Raw genomic sequence first — 14518 nt, forward strand, 5'->3', positions numbered from 1 at the left:
TCCCACTCGATTGGCACAATTTACAAGTAGAATGACTGCTTTTGGTTAGTAGTGACCCCTGGTGGCTAATAGTTATAAGCTGCAAATGATAAAGTGAGCTGATTATATATATATATATATAGATATATATAAATATATATATTGATAGTTAGAAAGATAGCCAGATAGACAGATCGATAGATAGATATTTATTTCAATGAAATAATTTCTTGATAAAACTGATTGTTTTTGGCTAAGAATTTCTGTATTGTAATATTTAGGAAAAAAGATTACTTGTCCTAACCAAAAGCAGCAAATCTGCCTATTACAATACTGTGAATTGATCGAGGGTATGCCTTAACCCCAAGGAGGTGAGCACTGTTTAACTGATGCCAATAAGTCCTCGTTAGTATAGTGGTCAGTATCCCCGCCTGTCACGCAGGAGACCGGGGATCAATTCCCCGACGGGGAGGCAATTCCTTTTATTCACACAATTAAATAAAATGATGCACTTTCTAACATTGTAAAATATATCTGTCATTATCCTTGCCTATTCCGATTGAGAAAAAAGGTTGAATTCACAGATGGACAAAATGCTTACTGATGTGTTAACTGAAATTCAGAATATGCTCTGAATATTTCAATATGCACAGGCGTACCATCAAAAACACTTTACATCTGCATTCTCTTGGAAAATGAGATGAAGCAGTGGTGAATCCTAGGCTGCTGTTCCACTCGATTGGCACAATTTACAAGTAGAATGACTGCTTTTGGTTAGTAGTGACCCCTGGTGGCTAATAGTTATAAGCTGCAAATGATAAAGTGAGCTGATTATATATATGTATATATATATATAAATATATATATTGATAGTTAGAAAGATAGCCAGATAGACAGATCGATAGATAGATATTTATTTCAATGAAATAATTTCTTGATAAAACTGATTGTTTTTGGCTAGGAATTTCTGTATTGTAATATTTAGGAAAAAAGATTACTTGTCCTAACCAAAAGCAGCAAATCTGCCTATTACAATACTGTGAATTGATCGAGGGTATGCCTTAACCCCAAGGAGGTGAGCACTGTTTAACTGATGCCAATAAGTCCTCGTTAGTATAGTGGTCAGTATCCCCGCCTGTCACGCAGGAGACCGGGGATCAATTCCCCGACGGGGAGGCAATTCCTTTTATTCACACAATTAAATAAAATGATGCACTTTCTAACATTGTAAAATATATCTGTCATTATCCTTGCCTATTCCGATTGAGAAAAAAGGTTGAATTCACAGATGGACAAAATGCTTACTGATGTGTTAACTGAAATTCAGAATATGCTCTGAATATTTCAATATGCACAGGCGTACCATCAAAAACACTTTACATCTGCATTCTCTTGGAAAATGAGATGAAGCAGTGGTGAATCCTAGGCTGCTGTTCCACTCGATTGGCACAATTTACAAGTAGAATGACTGCTTTTGGTTAGTAGTGACCCCTGGTGGCTAATAGTTATAAGCTGCAAATGATAAAGTGAGCTGATTATATATATATATATATATAGATATATATAAATATATATATTGATAGTTAGAAAGATAGCCAGATAGACAGATCGATAGATAGATATTTATTTCAATGAAATAATTTCTTGATAAAACTGATTGTTTTTGGCTAGGAATTTCTGTATTGTAATATTTAGGAAAAAAGATTACTTGTCCTAACCAAAAGCAGCAAATTTGCCTATTACAATACTGTGAATTGATCGAGGGTATGCCTTAACCCCAAGGAGGTGAGCACTGTTTAACTGATGCCAATAAGTCCTCGTTAGTATAGTGGTCAGTATCCCCGCCTGTCACGCAGGAGACCGGGGATCAATTCCCCGACGGGGAGGCAATTCCTTTTATTCACACAATTAAATAAAATGATGCACTTTCTAACATTGTAAAATATATCTGTCATTATCCTTGCCTATTCCGATTGAGAAAAAAGGTTGAATTCACAGATGGACAAAATGCTTACTGATGTGTTAACTGAAATTCAGAATATGCTCTGAATATTTCAATATGCACAGGCGTACCATCAAAAACACTTTACATCTGCATTCTCTTAGAAAATGAGATGAAGCAGTGGTGAATCCTAGGCTGCTGTTCCACTCGATTGGCACAATTTACAAGTAGAATGACTGCTTTTGGTTAGTAGTGACCCCTGGTGGCTAATAGTTATAAGCTGCAAATGATAAAGTGAGCTGATTATATATATATATATATAGATATATATAAATATATATATTGATAGTTAGAAAGATAGCCAGATAGACAGATCGATAGATAGATATTTATTTCAATGAAATAATTTCTTGATAAAACTGATTGTTTTTGGCTAGGAATTTCTGTATTGTAATATTTAGGAAAAAAGATTACTTGTCCTAACCAAAAGCAGCAAATCTGCCTATTACAATACTGTGAATTGATCGAGGGTATGCCTTAACCCCAAGGAGGTGAGCACTGTTTAACTGATGCCAATAAGTCCTCGTTAGTATAGTGGTCAGTATCCCCGCCTGTCACGCAGGAGACCGGGGATCAATTCCCCGACGGGGAGGCAATTCCTTTTATTCACACAATTAAATAAAATGATGCACTTTCTAACATTGTAAAATATATCTGTCATTATCCTTGCCTATTCCGATTGAGAAAAAAGGTTGAATTCACAGATGGACAAAATGCTTACTGATGTGTTAACTGAAATTCAGAATATGCTCTGAATATTTCAATATGCACAGGCGTACCATCAAAAACACTTTACATCTGCATTCTCTTGGAAAATGAGATGAAGCAGTGGTGAATCCTAGGCTGCTGTTCCACTCGATTGGCACAATTTACAAGTAGAATGACTGCTTTTGGTTAGTAGTGACCCCTGGTGGCTAATAGTTATAAGCTGCAAATGATAAAGTGAGCTGATTATATATATATATATATAGATATATATAAATATATATATTGATAGTTAGAAAGATAGCCAGATAGACAGATCGATAGATAGATATTTATTTCAATGAAATAATTTCTTGATAAAACTGATTGTTTTTGGCTAGGAATTTCTGTATTGTAATATTTAGGAAAAAAGATTACTTGTCCTAACCAAAAGCAGCAAATTTGCCTATTACAATACTGTGAATTGATCGAGGGTATGCCTTAACCCCAAGGAGGTGAGCACTGTTTAACTGATGCCAATAAGTCCTCGTTAGTATAGTGGTCAGTATCCCCGCCTGTCACGCAGGAGACCGGGGATCAATTCCCCGACGGGGAGGCAATTCCTTTTATTCACACAATTAAATAAAATGATGCACTTTCTAACATTGTAAAATATATCTGTCATTATCCTTGCCTATTCCGATTGAGAAAAAAGGTTGAATTCACAGATGGACAAAATGCTTACTGATGTGTTAACTGAAATTCAGAATATGCTCTGAATATTTCAATATGCACAGGCGTACCATCAAAAACACTTGACATCTGCATTCTCTTGGAAAATGAGATGAAGCAGTGGTGAATCCTAGGCTGCTGTCCCACTCGATTGGCACAATTTACAAGTAGAATGACTGCTTTTGGTTAGTAGTGACCCCTGGTGGCTAATAGTTATAAGCTGCAAATGATAAAGTGAGCTGATTATATATATATATATATAGATATATATAAATATATATATTGATAGTTAGAAAGATAGCCAGATAGACAGATCGATAGATAGATATTTATTTCAATGAAATAATTTCTTGATAAAACTGATTGTTTTTGGCTAAGAATTTCTGTATTGTAATATTTAGGAAAAAAGATTACTTGTCCTAACCAAAAGCAGCAAATCTGCCTATTACAATACTGTGAATTGATCGAGGGTAAGCCTTAACCCCAAGGAGGTGAGCACTGTTTAACTGATGCCAATAAGTCCTCGTTAGTATAGTGGTCAGTATCCCCGCCTGTCACGCAGGAGACCGGGGATCAATTCCCCGACGGGGAGGCAATTCCTTTTATTCACACAATTAAATAAAATGATGCACTTTCTAACATTGTAAAATATATCTGTCATTATCCTTGCCTATTCCGATTGAGAAAAAAGGTTGAATTCACAGATGGACAAAATGCTTACTGATGTGTTAACTGAAATTCAGAATATGCTCTGAATATTTCAATATGCACAGGCGTACCATCAAAAACACTTTACATCTGCATTCTCTTGGAAAATGAGATGAAGCAGTGGTGAATCCTAGGCTGCTGTTCCACTCGATTGGCACAATTTACAAGTAGAATGACTGCTTTTGGTTAGTAGTGACCCCTGGTGGCTAATAGTTATAAGCTGCAAATGATAAAGTGAGCTGATTATATATATATATATATAGATATATATAAATATATATATTGATAGTTAGAAAGATAGCCAGATAGACAGATCGATAGATAGATATTTATTTCAATGAAATAATTTCTTGATAAAACTGATTGTTTTTGGCTAGGAATTTCTGTATTGTAATATTTAGGAAAAAAGATTACTTGTCCTAACCAAAAGCAGCAAATTTGCCTATTACAATACTGTGAATTGATCGAGGGTATGCCTTAACCCCAAGGAGGTGAGCACTGTTTAACTGATGCCAATAAGTCCTCGTTAGTATAGTGGTCAGTATCCCCGCCTGTCACGCAGGAGACCGGGGATCAATTCCCCGACGGGGAGGCAATTCCTTTTATTCACACAATTAAATAAAATGATGCACTTTCTAACATTGTAAAATATATCTGTCATTATCCTTGCCTATTCCGATTGAGAAAAAAGGTTGAATTCACAGATGGACAAAATGCTTACTGATGTGTTAACTGAAATTCAGAATATGCTCTGAATATTTCAATATGCACAGGCGTACCATCAAAAACACTTTACATCTGCATTCTCTTGGAAAATGAGATGAAGCAGTGGTGAATCCTAGGCTGCTGTTCCACTCGATTGGCACAATTTACAAGTAGAATGACTGCTTTTGGTTAGTAGTGACCCCTGGTGGCTAATAGTTATAAGCTGCAAATGATAAAGTGAGCTGATTATATATATATATATATAGATATATATAAATATATATATTGATAGTTAGAAAGATAGCCAGATAGACAGATCGATAGATAGATATTTATTTCAATGAAATAATTTCTTGATAAAACTGATTGTTTTTGGCTAGGAATTTCTGTATTGTAATATTTAGGAAAAAAGATTACTTGTCCTAACCAAAAGCAGCAAATCTGCCTATTACAATACTGTGAATTGATCGAGGGTATGCCTTAACCCCAAGGAGGTGAGCACTGTTTAACTGATGCCAATAAGTCCTCGTTAGTATAGTGGTCAGTATCCCCGCCTGTCACGCAGGAGACCGGGGATCAATTCCCCGACGGGGAGGCAATTCCTTTTATTCACACAATTAAATAAAATGATGCACTTTCTAACATTGTAAAATATATCTGTCATTATCCTTGCCTATTCCGATTGAGAAAAAAGGTTGAATTCACAGATGGACAAAATGCTTACTGATGTGTTAACTGAAATTCAGAATATGCTCTGAATATTTCAATATGCACAGGCGTACCATCAAAAACACTTTACATCTGCATTCTCTTGGAAAATGAGATGAAGCAGTGGTGAATCCTAGGCTGCTGTTCCACTCGATTGGCACAATTTACAAGTAGAATGACTGCTTTTGGTTAGTAGTGACCCCTGGTGGCTAATAGTTATAAGCTGCAAATGATAAAGTGAGCTGATTATATATATATATATATAGATATATATAAATATATATATTGATAGTTAGAAAGATAGCCAGATAGACAGATCGATAGATAGATATTTATTTCAATGAAATAATTTCTTGATAAAACTGATTGTTTTTGGCTAGGAATTTCTGTATTGTAATATTTAGGAAAAAAGATTACTTGTCCTAACCAAAAGCAGCAAATTTGCCTATTACAATACTGTGAATTGATCGAGGGTATGCCTTAACCCCAAGGAGGTGAGCACTGTTTAACTGATGCCAATAAGTCCTCGTTAGTATAGTGGTCAGTATCCCCGCCTGTCACGCAGGAGACCGTGGATCAATTCCCCGACGGGGAGGCAATTCCTTTTATTCACACAATTAAATAAAATGATGCACTTTCTAACATTGTAAAATATATCTGTCATTATCCTTGCCTATTCCGATTGAGAAAAAAGGTTGAATTCACAGATGGACAAAATGCTTACTGATGTGTTAACTGAAATTCAGAATATGCTCTGAATATTTCAATATGCACAGGCGTACCATCAAAAACACTTGACATCTGCATTCTCTTGGAAAATGAGATGAAGCAGTGGTGAATCCTAGGCTGCTGTTCCACTCGATTGGCACAATTTACAAGTAGAATGACTGCTTTTGGTTAGTAGTGACCCCTGGTGGCTAATAGTTATAAGCTGCAAATGGTAAAGTGAGCTGATTATATATATATATATAGATATATATAAATATATATATTGATAGTTAGAAAGATAGCCAGATAGACAGATCGATAGATAGATATTTATTTCAATGAAATAATTTCTTGATAAAACTGATTGTTTTTGGCTAAGAATTTCTGTATTGTAATATTTAGGAAAAAAGATTACTTGTCCTAACCAAAAGCAGCAAATCTGCCTATTACAATACTGTGAATTGATCGAGGGTATGCCTTAACCCCAAGGAGGTGAGCACTGTTTAACTGATGCCAATAAGTCCTCGTTAGTATAGTGGTCAGTATCCCCGCCTGTCACGCAGGAGACCGGGGATCAATTCCCCGACGGGGAGGCAATTCCTTTTATTCACACAATTAAATAAAATGATGCACTTTCTAACATTGTAAAATATATCTGTCATTATCCTTGCCTATTCCGATTGAGAAAAAAGGTTGAATTCACAGATGGACAAAATGCTTACTGATGTGTTAACTGAAATTCAGAATATGCTCTGAATATTTCAATATGCACAGGCGTACCATCAAAAACACTTTACATCTGCATTCTCTTGGAAAATGAGATGAAGCAGTGGTGAATCCTAGGCTGCTGTTCCACTCGATTGGCACAATTTACAAGTAGAATGACTGCTTTTGGTTAGTAGTGACCCCTGGTGGCTAATAGTTATAAGCTGCAAATGATAAAGTGAGCTGATTATATATATATATATATAGATATATATAAATATATATATTGATAGTTAGAAAGATAGCCAGATAGACAGATCGATAGATAGATATTTATTTCAATGAAATAATTTCTTGATAAAACTGATTGTTTTTGGCTAGGAATTTCTGTATTGTAATATTTAGGAAAAAAGATTACTTGTCCTAACCAAAAGCAGCAAATTTGCCTATTACAATACTGTGAATTGATCGAGGGTATGCCTTAACCCCAAGGAGGTGAGCACTGTTTAACTGATGCCAATAAGTCCTCGTTAGTATAGTGGTCAGTATCCCCGCCTGTCACGCAGGAGACCGGGGATCAATTCCCCGACGGGGAGGCAATTCCTTTTATTCACACAATTAAATAAAATGATGCACTTTCTAACATTGTAAAATATATCTGTCATTATCCTTGCCTATTCCGATTGAGAAAAAAGGTTGAATTCACAGATGGACAAAATGCTTACTGATGTGTTAACTGAAATTCAGAATATGCTCTGAATATTTCAATATGCACAGGCGTACCATCAAAAACACTTGACATCTGCATTCTCTTGGAAAATGAGATGAAGCAGTGGTGAATCCTAGGCTGCTGTTCCACTCGATTGGCACAATTTACAAGTAGAATGACTGCTTTTGGTTAGTAGTGACCCCTGGTGGCTAATAGTTATAAGCTGCAAATGATAAAGTGAGCTGATTATATATATATATATATAGATATATATAAATATATATATTGATAGTTAGAAAGATAGCCAGATAGACAGATCGATAGATAGATATTTATTTCAATGAAATAATTTCTTGATAAAACTGATTGTTTTTGGCTAGGAATTTCTGTATTGTAATATTTAGGAAAAAAGATTACTTGTCCTAACCAAAAGCAGCAAATCTGCCTATTACAATACTGTGAATTGATCGAGGGTATGCCTTAACCCCAAGGAGGTGAACACTGTTTAACTGATGCCAATAAGTCCTCGTTAGTATAGTGGTCAGTATCCCCGCCTGTCACGCAGGAGACCGGGGATCAATTCCCCGACGGGGAGGCAATTCCTTTTATTCACACAATTAAATAAAATGATGCACTTTCTAACATTGTAAAATATATCTGTCATTATCCTTGCCTATTCCGATTGAGAAAAAAGGTTGAATTCACAGATGGACAAAATGCTTACTGATGTGTTAACTGAAATTCAGAATATGCTCTGAATATTTCAATATGCACAGGCGTACCATCAAAAACACTTTACATCTGCATTCTCTTGGAAAATGAGATGAAGCAGTGGTGAATCCTAGGCTGCTGTTCCACTCGATTGGCACAATTTACAAGTAGAATGACTGCTTTTGGTTAGTAGTGACCCCTGGTGGCTAATAGTTATAAGCTGCAAATGATAAAGTGAGCTGATTATATATATATATATAGATATATATAAATATATATATTGATAGTTAGAAAGATAGCCAGATAGACAGATCGATAGATAGATATTTATTTCAATGAAATAATTTCTTGATAAAACTGATTGTTTTTGGCTAGGAATTTCTGTATTGTAATATTTAGGAAAAAAGATTACTTGTCCTAACCAAAAGCAGCAAATCTGCCTATTACAATACTGTGAATTGATCGAGGGTATGCCTTAACCCCAAGGAGGTGAGCACTGTTTAACTGATGCCAATAAGTCCTCGTTAGTATAGTGGTCAGTATCCCCGCCTGTCACGCGGGAGACCGGGGTTCAATTCCCCGACGGGGAGGCGATTCTTTTATTCACGCAATTAAATAAAATGATGCACTTTCTAACATTGTAAAATATATCTGTCATTATCCTTGCCTATTCTGATTGAGAAAAATGGTTGAATTCACTGATGGCCAAAATGCTTACTGATGTGTTAACTGAAATTCAGAATATGCTCTGAATATTTCAATATGCACAGGCGTACCATCAAAAACACTTTACATCTGCATTCTCTTGGAAAATGAGATGAAGCAGTGGTGAATCCTAGGCTGCTGTTCCACTCGATTGGCACAATTTACAAGTAGAATGACTGCTTTTGGTTAGTAGTGACCCCTGGTGGCTAATAGTTATAAGCTGCAAATGGTAAAGTGAGCTGATTATATATATATATATAGATATATATAAATATATATATTGATAGTTAGAAAGATAGCCAGATAGACAGATCGATAGATAGATATTTATTTCAATGAAATAATTTCTTGATAAAACTGATTGTTTTTGGCTAAGAATTTCTGTATTGTAATATTTAGGAAAAAAGATTACTTGTCCTAACCAAAAGCAGCAAATCTGCCTATTACAATACTGTGAATTGATCGAGGGTATGCCTTAACCCCAAGGAGGTGAGCACTGTTTAACTGATGCCAATAAGTCCTCGTTAGTATAGTGGTCAGTATCCCCGCCTGTCACGCAGGAGACCGGGGATCAATTCCCCGACGGGGAGGCAATTCCTTTTATTCACACAATTAAATAAAATGATGCACTTTCTAACATTGTAAAATATATCTGTCATTATCCTTGCCTATTCCGATTGAGAAAAAAGGTTGAATTCACAGATGGCCAAAATGCTTACTGATGTGTTAACTGAAATTCAGAATATGCTCTGAATATTTCAATATGCACAGGCGTACCATCAAAAACACTTTACATCTGCATTCTCTTGGAAAATGAGATGAAGCAGTGGTGAATCCTAGGCTGCTGTTCCACTCGATTGGCACAATTTACAAGTAGAATGACTGCTTTTGGTTAGTAGTGACCCCTGGTGGCTAATAGTTATAAGCTGCAAATGATAAAGTGAGCTGATTATATATATATATATATAGATATATATAAATATATATATTGATAGTTAGAAAGATAGCCAGATAGACAGATCGATAGATAGATATTTATTTCAATGAAATAATTTCTTGATAAAACTGATTGTTTTTGGCTAGGAATTTCTGTATTGTAATATTTAGGAAAAAAGATTACTTGTCCTAACCAAAAGCAGCAAATCTGCCTATTACAATACTGTGAATTGATCGAGGGTATGCCTTAACCCCAAGGAGGTGAGCACTGTTTAACTGATGCCAATAAGTCCTCGTTAGTATAGTGGTCAGTATCCCCGCCTGTCACGCAGGAGACCGGGGATCAATTCCCCGACGGGGAGGCAATTCCTTTTATTCACACAATTAAATAAAATGATGCACTTTCTAACATTGTAAAATATATCTGTCATTATCCTTGCCTATTCCGATTGAGAAAAAAGGTTGAATTCACAGATGGACAAAATGCTTACTGATGTGTTAACTGAAATTCAGAATATGCTCTGAATATTTCAATATGCACAGGCGTACCATCAAAAACACTTTACATCTGCATTCTCTTGGAAAATGAGATGAAGCAGTGGTGAATCCTAGGCTGCTGTTCCACTCGATTGGCACAATTTACAAGTAGAATGACTGCTTTTGGTTAGTAGTGACCCCTGGTGGCTAATAGTTATAAGCTGCAAATGATAAAGTGAGCTGATTATATATATATATATATAGATATATATAAATATATATATTGATAGTTAGAAAGATAGCCAGATAGACAGATCGATAGATAGATATTTATTTCAATGAAATAATTTCTTGATAAAACTGATTGTTTTTGGCTAGGAATTTCTGTATTGTAATATTTAGGAAAAAAGATTACTTGTCCTAACCAAAAGCAGCAAATCTGCCTATTACAATACTGTGAATTGATCGAGGGTATGCCTTAACCCCAAGGAGGTGAGCACTGTTTAACTGATGCCAATAAGTCCTCGTTAGTATAGTGGTCAGTATCCCCGCCTGTCACGCAGGAGACCGGGGATCAATTCCCCGACGGGGAGGCAATTCCTTTTATTCACACAATTAAATAAAATGATGCACTTTCTAACATTGTAAAATATATCTGTCATTATCCTTGCCTATTCCGATTGAGAAAAAAGGTTGAATTCACAGATGGACAAAATGCTTACTGATGTGTTAACTGAAATTCAGAATATGCTCTGAATATTTCAATATGCACAGGCGTACCATCAAAAACACTTGACATCTGCATTCTCTTGGAAAATGAGATGAAGCAGTCGTGAATCCTAGGCTGCTGTTCCACTCGATTGGCACAATTTACAAGTAGAATGACTGCTTTTGGTTAGTAGTGACCCCTGGTGGCTAATAGTTATAAGCTGCAAATGATAAAGTGAGCTGATTATATATTACCTACTGGCGGTCGCCAGTAGGTATATATAGTTAGGATTTTTTCTCTATGGGTTTTTTGAAAATTCTATGTCTAATAACTTTGGCGTTTGTGGACGGAATTGGCTGAAATGTTCAGGAAAATGGCACATTTTGTTTCCGAGCAGCCCCTGAAAATTGTGGGGGGGTTCGTCAAGGGGGGGCCGAGAAAAAAGGGGGGTCCCAAAACGCGTTTTTCCCATGTTAATTTCCATAGGGCGGTTGGCCTCACTTTTAGCCCGAACGGCTGAATGGATTTGCACGAAACTTGGCAAAATTGTAGGGACTGGTAGCCCGATGTGCCTTTTGTAGGTCTCAATATATGTGCTTCAGTGGATTTTGAGAAATTAAGGTTCAAAAAAAGATATATATCTGTAACCGCGGACTGGGCAGCGCTCCGCTACGCGTACTTTTCGCGCAACGGAGCTTTGTGAAGCGAAGCTGATTGGTTCTCCGGCATCTGTCAACATTCCAAACAGTCCGTAGCGGCCGCCATCTTGTCTCTCGGTAGGATCGAGAGACAAGAGGAGGCGAAAGCGAAGGGGCAAATGACCATAAGGGGGAATAGTAGATCCTCGCTGACCCCCTAGGTTTGATGTGGAGGTTTTAAAAGGGCCCCGCGGGGCAAAAAAAAAAAATAATAATAATAATCGAACGGCTGAATGGAATTGCACGAAACTTGGTAAAATATTAGGGACTGGTAGCCCGATGTGCCTTTGCTAGGTCTCAATATATGTGCTCCAGTGGATTTTGAGAAATTAACGTTCAAAAAAAGATATATATCTGTAACAGCGCTCCGCTTCGCGTACTTTTCGCATTACGGAGCTTTGCGAAGCTGATTGGTTCTCCGGCGTCTGTCAACATTCCAAACAGTCCGTAGCGGCCGCCATCTTGTCTCTCGGTAGGATTGAGAGACAAGAGGAGGCCAAAGCGAAGGGGGAAATGACCATAAGGGGGCATAGTAGATCCTTCCTGACCTCTTAGGTTTGATGTACCATTTTGCCAAGTTTGGTGTAATTCCGTTCAGCCATTCAGGCTGTAGACGTATGTAAATGTCCTATTGAAAATTGCATGGGGAAAACACATTTGAAAGTGTTGAAATTTAGAACCAATTAAAATGTTACTTTGGTTTTGTATTTGTGTGTGATGAAAGTTAATTGGTTATGTATATATGTCAAATGAGAGGAAACCACAGCCATTTTGTGATACTACTGTCTGAGGTACATTTGTGAGGAATTTTTGGTGGTGAATTTCTGGTGTTTGATTTACACAGTACTAACACTTTTCCTACTTTTGAAAAGGTGAGTTGTTAATTTGTAAGGGGAACTATGTTGTACACTTGAAGATAATTTGAAAAATGTTTTCTGTTATTTATTTGCAGTCCTTCTGTTATACTAAATACTTGATAAAGTTAGTTTTATATTATGTATTACTAAAAACGATAAATGAAAGTGATTATTTTTTTCTGCAATTTACAGCAAGCAATTTCAAAATAAAATGGCTCACAATGAAGAGACCGTGGCAATTTCTTTTGAATCGTCCACTACATTGATTGAAATTGAGAGCACCAATAATGAAACATTGTCACACGGAGGACATGACTTGTATGATTCCATTAGATTGATTGAAATGGACAGCACCAAGAATGAAATATTGTCACAAGGAGATGACTTGAATGATTCCACTACGTTGATTGAAATTGAGAGCAGCAATAATGAAATATTGTCACAAGGAGGAGATGACTTGTATGATTCCATTAGATTGATTGAAATGGACAGCACCAATAATGAAATATTGTCACAAGGAGGAGATGACTTGAATGATTCCACTACATTGATTGAAATTGAGAGCACCAATAATGAAATATTGTCACGAGGAGATGACTTGAATGATTCCACTACATTGATTGAAATTGACAGCACCAATAATGAAATATTGTCAGAAGGAGGAGATGACTTGTATGATTTTTTTGATCAATCTCTTGATGGCGAATTTATCGAGTGTTTGGAGACCATAGAGTTACAAGAATCATTATTGGAGACTTTTCATGAGGACATTGCTGATGAGGACATGTTACTAGTTCTTTCAAATTTAGAAAATTCTGAAGAATAAATTTATATTTAGAAATCAAAAATTGTTTGAGACATTATTCATTTTTATTTTTAATTTATGAGGTTGTAGCGAAGTGATTGTAGTATAAAATGAGACTTATAGTATAGAGTGCAACATTTTTATGTTACATGGTAAGTTTACTCATATTTACTTCCCTTCTGCCACTATATTATCTCCAATGTGTATTTGACATCTCTTCTTCATCTCCGGCCTCCTTTCTCTCACTGTGTGTCTCCGATGCATCTTATCGCTGCTATTTTGTGTAATTACAGAAGAGAGTAAAATAAAATAGTTCGGAACGTGAAAAGGGGGCAAAGTAGAGTACTCCTCACCCCCTAGGCCTTTTTAGGCGGTCCCAAAAGGATCAGTTTCTGCTTTCCTGAGAGATTATGGTATGAGTTCCATATACCACAATAACTTGCATTACAACATGCAAGATATCTATCTCCTATTACCAACTTTTGGAGATATTCGCGCTAAGCGCGAATATCTCCAAAAAGTAACACCTTCCCTGAGCAGTTCTTAGCCATGTTATCCAATGGGAGGTGGATAACATGGCTAAGAGCATTAGCTCGGTAATGTATGAATATCGCTGAGTTTTTAGCGATATTCATGCATTGCGGCCGTTTATTATCGCATTTGTGATAAACCTTGATAATAGCAAGGTTTATCTTCGATAATTTCTGATGATGCTTAGCGGTAAAAAATTTGTTGGTAAGCATCGTTAGCGATAAATATCGCTTAACTTTGGTAATATGCCCCAACGTCTGTTAACGTTCGATTCGAAGGAAATGAGGAAGTGTTGAAAAACATTGTCTGCGCCATCTTGCCTTTTTTGAAATGCCACACTTTTGTCGTGCACGGCAGCCATTTTAGATGTCTTGACCAGACCCACTCTCTGCACGCTGTCGATTCGTAGCATGGCTCCTCACCCTCGCAAGCATCTTCCCCAGGCACTG

General features: G+C 36.5%; 1 non-coding gene across 1 annotated transcript; it reads left to right on the forward strand.

Annotated features, from left to right (window-relative positions):
* Positions 1–8869: 8869 nt before the first annotated feature.
* Positions 8870–8941, forward strand: TRNAD-GUC (transfer RNA aspartic acid (anticodon GUC)). The gene has a single exon. It is a non-coding gene; the product is annotated as a tRNA-Asp (tRNA).
* Positions 8942–14518: the final 5577 nt, after the last annotated feature.

The sequence above is a fragment of the Lissotriton helveticus genome, chromosome 1_2 (assembly GCF_964261635.1).
Source record: "Lissotriton helveticus chromosome 1_2, aLisHel1.1, whole genome shotgun sequence".
Lineage (NCBI taxonomy): Eukaryota > Metazoa > Chordata > Amphibia > Caudata > Salamandridae > Lissotriton > Lissotriton helveticus.